This window comes from Condylura cristata, unplaced genomic scaffold, assembly GCF_000260355.1.
Source record: "Condylura cristata isolate star-nosed mole 26May11 unplaced genomic scaffold, ConCri1.0 scaffold00024, whole genome shotgun sequence".
In the NCBI taxonomy this organism is placed as follows: Eukaryota; Metazoa; Chordata; class Mammalia; order Eulipotyphla; family Talpidae; genus Condylura; species Condylura cristata.
In genome coordinates this window covers 15,781,171-15,789,622 of record NW_004567125.1, presented here as the reverse complement: position 1 = coordinate 15,789,622, position 8,452 = coordinate 15,781,171, and the positions used below count along the sequence as shown (strand labels likewise).

At 43.1% G+C, this 8,452-nt stretch overlaps 1 protein-coding gene across 4 annotated transcripts in view; it reads left to right on the top strand.

Annotated features, from left to right (window-relative positions):
* Positions 1-4,548: 4,548 nt before the first annotated feature.
* SCYL3 (SCY1-like 3 (S. cerevisiae)) overlaps positions 4,549-8,452 on the top strand; it is a 31,547-nt gene continuing 27,643 nt past the window's right edge. For 3 of the 4 annotated variants that reach the window (XM_012729251.1, XM_004688468.2, XM_004688467.2), the window contains exon 1: positions 4,549-4,931. The gene's annotated coding sequence lies outside the window, so the exon portion shown is untranslated. The remainder of the gene's footprint in view (positions 4,932-8,452) is intronic. The other variant, XM_012729250.1, reaches the window with a different exon arrangement.

The window sequence follows — 8,452 nt, the reverse complement described above, 5'->3', positions numbered from 1 at the left end:
CACATTGCTCAGGCCAGTACTGGAACAGCTACTTTGATTCCTCACTTCATCTCTTGTTATTATGTTAGTGATGTCATATTTTAGAGTCAGTGGGTTTGGAGTGCTGGGTCTTTGGGTTCACTCTGGGAAAGGTTTCACCAGAGCTCCCCACACAGCGACAAGAAGTTAAGTTCCCCAGGCAAGTTTCTCCACGAGATAGGAGATATAGATATTACTTATATTTACTTATGAAAAGAACAGATTTAATAGGGAAAGGGACAGAAAAGTAAAGGACACTTGATAAACACAAGCAGGCAGGCAGAGCTGCCCTGAAAGGGGCAGATTTGCTGAGAGAGGCCTGCATGGTTGCAGGCAGGCGAACTTGAGGAGAGCAGCCTCCACTGAGGGAGGTCAGTGAAGAGAAGCCCTGACATAGTACAGGTCATGGGCAGGCAGGATGCTGCTACCCTGCAGGAGAGAGTTGGAAAGAAGCACCTGATAGTCACAGGTGGACAGAAAGACTGCTGCCCTGCTGAGGGAGAAAGTTAATGGAACACTTGAATACTCATAGATGGGCAGAGGTGCCTGGAGCTAGTGCAGAAACTGCACTGAAATGTCTTCTCTTTGGGAAGGGCTCACTCCTTGTGAGCCTAGGTTTGTTGCTGACTTTGAATAAACTATGTAGAATCTGAAAGGGATAGGAGATTCCACAATGGGCTCAATCTCCATATCTTTACCATTTACCTTTTTTGGTCTTCTCTAGACACCAGGCACCTCCTACAGCAGTCTGATGCCAGGTTGGATCTTATGCTTTGTAATGCACCTACCAATTGGCACCTACAGATCTTGATTTCTATAGCTGGGTCAGTGGCTGTGCTAATCCCTTATAACCCAACTCCCTGTGTGAGTCAATCTTGTGATGCCTCCTTCTATTTTTTTCCTCCATTATTAGCAGCTACTCTATGTCTATTCAACTTGGGCTATGGGAAGAAAATTCCATGGGCCGGGAGGCTTAACCAGCATGCATTTATTCCCTCATAGTTTAGAGGCTGGGAAGTCCAAGATCTAGGGGCTTGTGTGGTCAGTTTCTGGTAAAAGCTCTCTTCCTGGCTAAAGAGCTGCCTTCTCACTGTGTCCTCTCATGGGGGGAGAGGCTAAGCGTACTCCCTGGTGTCTCATCTTATAAAAGCACTAATCCTAGGACAACTTCGTCTAAACTTAACTCCCAAAAGCCCATCTCTAAGTACTATCTCATTAGGGAAGTAGTTTCAATATGTAAATTGGGGGCCTTAGGAATGACCCAGTTCTGTCCATAGCACTCTGTCCTAAATTATATTTCTGGCCACTTCATCGCCACTCCTCTCCTAGCCCAATTCACTATTGTTTCTACATGCATTTTGCTAAAGTCTCCTAACTTGTCCACCTGTTGCCTTCCTTCTGTATGACTCGTTTTTCACATAACAGCTAGCCTGAGTCTTTAACACTCTAGACCAGATCTAAACTTGGCTTAAAACCCTCAGTGGCTTCTCAGCAGTGTACTTCGTCGATCTGCCTGTTCTGCTCCCCACTCTGTCTCTGGTGAAGCCTCTCGCCTCCCCTGAGCCTCTGGCCTGTACCCCAGTTCTGTATGCGTAAATAAATAAATCTTAAAAAAAACAAAAAAACAAAAAAACCCTCAGTGGCTTCCAAACACCTTACTGTGACTTTCATGCCCAGCCTCCCATGAATTGCTATCCCTTTAATTTACTATCAATACATTCCAGTCACACTGGCCCTCTAGCTATTCCTTTAACTGGCCAAACCAGTACCTGCCTTAGGAACTTTTCAGTTGTTGCTGCTCTCTGTACCAGGAATTGTTTGGCCAAAGAAATTCACATAACTAACTCCTTTTTGTCAGAGTTCAGACCAGTTATCACTGTTCCAGCAGGGCCTTCTTTTGAGATTCATCTAAAGATCTAGAGCATTCCTGTTCCACTCTTATCTCTCTCCTATCTTATTTGTTGCTCTCTATACATCAGGGAGGCAGTATAGCACAGTGGGGAAGGAAATGAAATATGTAGGCAAAGTACTCTATACCATTACCAACTGTGTGACTTTGGTCAACTTACTTAACCTCTCTGTGCACTGGTTTCCTTATGTGTAAAATGGGATTGATGCCTGGCTTAACTGAATTAATACATATCAAGTATATAACACAAAATAAGTACTCAATATGTGTCATTTGTTATTATTAATTACCTTGTTTTTTTTTCCATAAAACTTACCATTATTTGAATTTAAGTTTGCTCATTTGTATGCTCATTGTCTACCTCTTCTCCCAGCTGAGATGTGAGGCTTGTGAGAGCAGAGAATTTATCTTGTTTTGTTTTCTCAATCTCTGGAACAGTGGCCAGCACACCACAAGCAGTTATTGAAAGGTTCGGCGCAGTAAGGAGGACGGAGAGAGATAGCGAGGCCAGTAAAACCAAAAGTAGGTTTATTTCTGTGCTGCCAGGTGAGGTTCACTGACCTCAGAGAGAGTTGAGGTCAGAGAAGTTGCACTGAGGGAAGGATAAGAGGGATAGGCCTAGGGAAAGAGGAGAAATGGCCAGATGGAAAATTTTGACAAGGAACTGGAACTTATTTTTCTGTCTGTGCTTTTGATAACAGGTGGTGACAAGTTAGAATCTATTGTTCCCAAATATCTGCTTCCGCCCAGGACAACTGCTCCTTCCCTATGCCTGTGTTTGGCTGGTGCCTTAACCTTACATTATAAAGTATTAGTTGTCTAAATGGACAAGGAGCAAATGTCAGAAAAGCCTTAGAGCACCTGGGGAGTATGGAGTCCAGCTTCACAGAGAGTATCCTGAAAGTTAAATGTTGGTGGTGGCAGACACTTTGCAAAACTAAGCACAAACCTCTTGCTTAGTCACTTTGAAAAAAGAAAAAGAAGCTTCATTTGGGCCCTCACAGAACCACGCTTTTCTACAGCGATTATGTCTTCCTCCCTGATTTTCTTCGCAGTCAGCATGTACATGACACAGAGAAGGTGTATGTTGCATAAACAGTCTTTAACAAGAGGTTGTAAGTCCTATAACAGCTGTGTAGTGTTTGCAGTTTACAAAGCAACCTGATAACATTGGTTTCTTCAATGGAGACAGTGCAATATTCTGTGTGGGTTATTTGGTAGGTGCTATGCCCTACAGCAGCATACTAGTAATCACTCATTCTGGAAGTAGCCAGGATCATACTGGAAAGGCCACATTTCAGAGATGGAGCTACAAATACTTTAGCCACCTTACTCTCCATGACATTGGATTTTTGTTAATTACCAGTGTCAATGTCAGAAATGGATTTCTATTAGCAAAATAAAAACATTTATTAATGATCATGATGACTTGAAGAGATGAGCTTTCAAGAATTCAAGGTGGGGGAATTGGCTAAAATATTTTAGACTCTCCACTCTGGAATAAAAAGGGTTTAAAAATTCAAGAGATTTTAGGAGATGCCATCTGAGGTTTCCTCCCTAGTAGTGCTTGCTTCACCACGTGTCTGGAAGATAATCTGGATTCCAGTGTTCATTATGCTGGTAGTGGAATCCTGCTTCAGCTGCACTGCACTCTCAATTTTCTGGTGAAAGGGGTGGTCAGAATGCCTAGAACTATACTCCCGACAGTAGTAGTCACTAGTCACTTGTGACTATGGCACAGTGAAATATGGCTAGTCCAGTTTGAAGAAAATACCTAATTTTGAAGGCAGTGTAAAACATGTAAAGTAATTCACTAATAGCGTTCATAATTAGTGGTTGCTTAAATGATGATTTCTTGGACATAATTGTGTTAAAATATTAACACCCTCTCATTCTCTTTGCTGGAATTTGAGTGCAGAAATTTTAATTTTACATGTGGCTTGCATTCTATTTCAGTAGGACAGTGTGTTGACCTAGGGCAGAAAGCTCTGCCTTCACCGAGCTTATAAAACAGATTAAATGCTATTTGTATCTGCCTCGTAATAAATAACCCATACATTTTTAAGTAAGGTGCAAAATTGTTCTGAAATTTGCTTTTATTTAATCTTGTTAAGAAATTGTCAGGTCTTTTATCCACCTTAAATCCTTTACCAGAAAAAGTCTGAAAGTTTTAGATGACCAGTGATTTAGGTCGGCTGTCAATGAGGAGGCTTAAGTAGTAACTGACAGCTATTACCTTCAGACAAAAGAGAGGTATAGTTTATTTTGTGTCATGAATTTTTATATTATGTATGTTCTCTTCATTATTAATATTAAGAGTCCCAGTTCTTTTTTTTTTTTTGGCTAAACTAAGTCACTCTACACGTTCCATATCCAGGATTAAACCAGAATCAACCACAAATGTTTTCAGCCTCAGCCGCCTTTCCACAGGATTTCGGCACACGCGACTCAGCCAATCAGGACTGCGAGGGCAAGTGACGTCACCTCCTACGCATCCTCTCCAATTTCCATGCGCCTTTCCACGCTCCGCCCCTTACAATCTGTTACAGGCGGCCGGCGACCATTTTAGAGTCGGGCGGAAATCATGTTTAAACAGCATGACTACAAGCCTAAAAATTTAAATTAAACAGACAGAAGTTCTCTATTCAAAGGCCTAGCGAGGAGTCTTCTTCACAGACCAACGAGGTCACTGGGAGCAGTGAGTGAAACGCGGGGCCGGCCTGGCGCCCACACTCAAAATGGCAGCGGCCTGACAGTCACCTGTGTGGCCGCTCTATCTCGGTTCCGGGTTCGTCTGCCTCAGTGGTGGCGCCGGAGGGGTAAAGGCTGGCATTCTGTTCGGTTTCCGGACCCGTCTCTATGGTTTCGGAGGGAGCGGACCCCAGAAGATTGTAGGTTTAGTGGCCACAGCCTCGCGGGGGAGGCAAGGGTGGTTGTGTCAACTGGGGGCGAAGAGGGGACCGGAGCCAAGACCTGGGCCGCCTCCCCCGCCACCCTCCCGCAGGTAACCTGGAGCCCTGCGCTGCGTCCTCGGTCTGCGGGCCTGGGCCGCGGGGGAAGGGAGCCGGGCTGGGCAGGGAGCGGAGACGGTGGGTGCGCGTCCCGCTCGCGGGTCCACGCTTGGTGCCTCGCGGGGACGAGCTCAGCCCGGTGCTGCTGCCGGTTGAGTTTGGCTCTCCGCCTCCACGCAGCCTCCCCGGCTTCTTGCTGGCGCCCTTCCTGTTGAGCTTCGCTGGCGGCCCCCACCCGGGCGGTCACTGGTGGCAGGAGCTGGTGAAGGCGCAGAGTGGGGGTGTAGCGGGCAGGTGCGGAAGGTGAGGGCCGGTGAAAGCAAGCACCACCCTTGGCCTCAGCGGCCGGAGGGTAGACCCTGCTTACCCGGGACCACTGCTTCTGGCTGTCAGGTCGGTGCCGGTGCAGGGCGGCTCGGCTCCAGCCCAGGAGCTGGGGTCGCACCCCCCTTTGGGGAGCTGCCTGCCTTCCAGAGGCCAGGCTGGCTCCTATCAACTTAGTGCTTTTGATTTAGAATAAAGACGAAACATTCCTCAGAAGATCATCTTTAGTATAATACCATGTGACTTTGGAATCACTTGCGCTGCCTTTTCTAAGGATTCTTTTAGCCAAAATCATACTTAATTCTCTTACTTCATAAAGCCTTCATATATTACTGATCAGCTAGCAGCGCTGACTCAGTAGAGTATATATACCTAAAACAGATTAAAGCAAAGAGCTGGGAATAATGTTAGCAGGTAACAGTGACAATCCGGCCTGGGTATCCTCAGGACTCCAAAGTAAACCACTGTCTTTGGAACTTTTAATATAAGAGAGCTAGGACCAAGATCATCCTGATTAACTGATGGGAAATGAAGGAAGAGAGTTCCCCCAGAAAGCTGAGTATACCACTTGCTTAGTGATCTAGACAAGAGCTTTCATAATCTACAGGTGGCTCAGAAACTTGATGTGCTTCCACGGAAGCAAAGGAATGGAGGAAGATAGATGTACACTTTTTTGGAGACCATCTTAATACATATTCAAGTCTGAAACTGTCGATTGAACATTTTACTATAGAGAATGACATGGTAATTTAGCAAAATACCCTTTTCTACCGTCTTGAGACTTTTGTTTCAAAACTTGAGTTGGTTTTCTGCATCCCTCCTCAGAACAAATGAGAGCATGTCAGAAGTTCACGCATTGTTTATCTCTTATAGTAAGATCATTGTAGCCAAGATATCCTCCTTAAGGCACTGTTTGTGTTAGTAGTTTTGTTAGAATGCAGTTATGTGAAGAAGCTCTTAAGATACAGTTGGTGTGAAGTAAAGAATCAAAAATTACTGCTTTTAAGATATTTTCAAATTGTAGTCAACAATTTACATCCATTTAGTTACCCTCACTGTTTTGCACTGAAAATAGGATAAAACCCTACAATTCTTAAGCACTATGCAGATGGTATCAACACACATGCTTTCTGAATACGTTTTCTCAAGTAATTTTTAATTTTTAAGTCTTAGCCCCAAAATACATACTAAGAAAAACTACCAGTTATAACCTCTTTTTAAAGTTTTTTTTTTAACTCCTAAAATGTTGGGTTGTAGTAGAATTCATATCCAAGACTAATAGGTGTTGTAAGGCCCAGTATCCCCACAAGGAAGCATTTTGCATTTTAGAGATGACCAAGTTAAGTTAAATGCCCATTGCTGTCCCCTGCTAACTTCCATTCATTCAGAGGGAGCATTCCTGAAGTTCGGTGACTGTCTCACCTCTTTTGAGGATTAATATTAAAACTAATGCAGCATGATTTTCTGACAGCAGAGTTTATATTTACTGTTACTTCCTCATTCTTAGTTTTGCCTTGGGGTGTGTTGATTTTGAAAAGTCATATGTGGCAAGATAAAGATAGAAGTTGAACTGCTGTTAGTTTAACACTTTAGAGAGAGAATTCTTTTTGTAGTTTTACTTAAGAGGACTTAGACAGAAATGGGGACTTAGTAGAAATAGATCTCTGATATGAAATAGCAAGTGGTTTCAAGGAAAACAGAGCCATCCCTTCAAGTTTACCCACAGGTACCGCAGGCTACCCTGATTGTAAGGGCGTCTGATCTTAAGGGAGTAGATTTGAAGCTGGGCTTCCTGAACCATTGGAGGTAGTAATGCGCCCTTATAAATATCCCAGTGCTGCTCTCCAGTGTTTGCTTTTCCTTCTGCTGCTGCCAGCTGGTTTCCTTCATGTCGCCAAATTTCTGCTTCTGCATCACTTTGGCTAGTTATATTCCTGGCTCTGCTTCATGATATCCTTTTACCTTTAGCTCTGCTGCTAATAGACCAAAACACCTCTTCATTCAGAAATCTGGAAACACAATCATTCACCAGTTAAGTCCTTCACCCAGGCTTTGGTCCTCAGGCTGACTGTGTGTAACTTGCCCTTTGGCCCTGGTCGGCACTAGACTCAGTAACTCTGCCCAAGAAGAGGAGCAACATCCAACTCTAATCTTGACTCTTCTGACTCAGCATGGAGGTTGGGGCAGTCTGGGTGAGCACCTCAACTTCTTTATAGAGCAGAGGCATTCAGAATAGTTGCTTTTCTCTATGGTTCTACACAAACAACTGATCTTATTTGTTGTCCAGGTAGAAAGGGGGATTATCGCATGTTATTGAAATAATAATTGGCATTTTAATACACTAAACTTGTCTCTCATCCTTAAATTGCAAAATGGTGGATTTGTTACAAAGCTGACTTAGTTCTCACCCTCAGAACATTGTTGGGTTTTGAAAAAACTCAGTTATAGATAACTTCAGCCCTAGTACACATTATGTTCCTTATACAAGGAAATATAAGGGCCTCTAGGCACTTTCAATGATCTGTTTTAGGTATGTGTTAAGTAACCTTATATATTCTGGTAACATAGAATGTTGACCTCACCAAAGTGGAGAAAAAATCTAAGAGGAAAATCTATATGTAATGTTTTTTTAGGTTTATATTCCTCCAAAGAATGCAGATTTTAAACTGAAAATTTTTAAAGCCTACACAGAATTTTTGACTTACTTAGAACTTGCAACCTGTCATGTTGTCAGCATTAGTAGGAACACTTCATTTTCTGTTTTTAAAGTTATGGTAAGGGAAGAATTGAAAAGTGCTACAAAAAATTTCAGAAAGTTTTTATAAACTTTGAGCCCAAATTGAAAAATAAGAAACTTCACATCAACAGTTGAGCTCTTGACTGTTTAGGGTAAATGTCACAATCTGGCTACTCCGAAGCACAATCCTGGTTGCAGTCTTGAGGCCCGTGTTACCTTGAGAGTGCATGTCCTCCCACAGCAGGGCCTGCCTTCACCCTACCACTCTCCCCCTTGCAAACATGTGAATTCGAGAAAATATATATCTGTTCTCAGTGCAGATATAAGTAGTACATGTGTGTTCCCTATCCTGACCCTCATAAAGCTCTATAAACACCTTCCCATGCTTTTCAAGTCTCTGTGTATGTATAAGTATATAAATATGGATTCTTTAAAACAACTTTATTGAGGTAT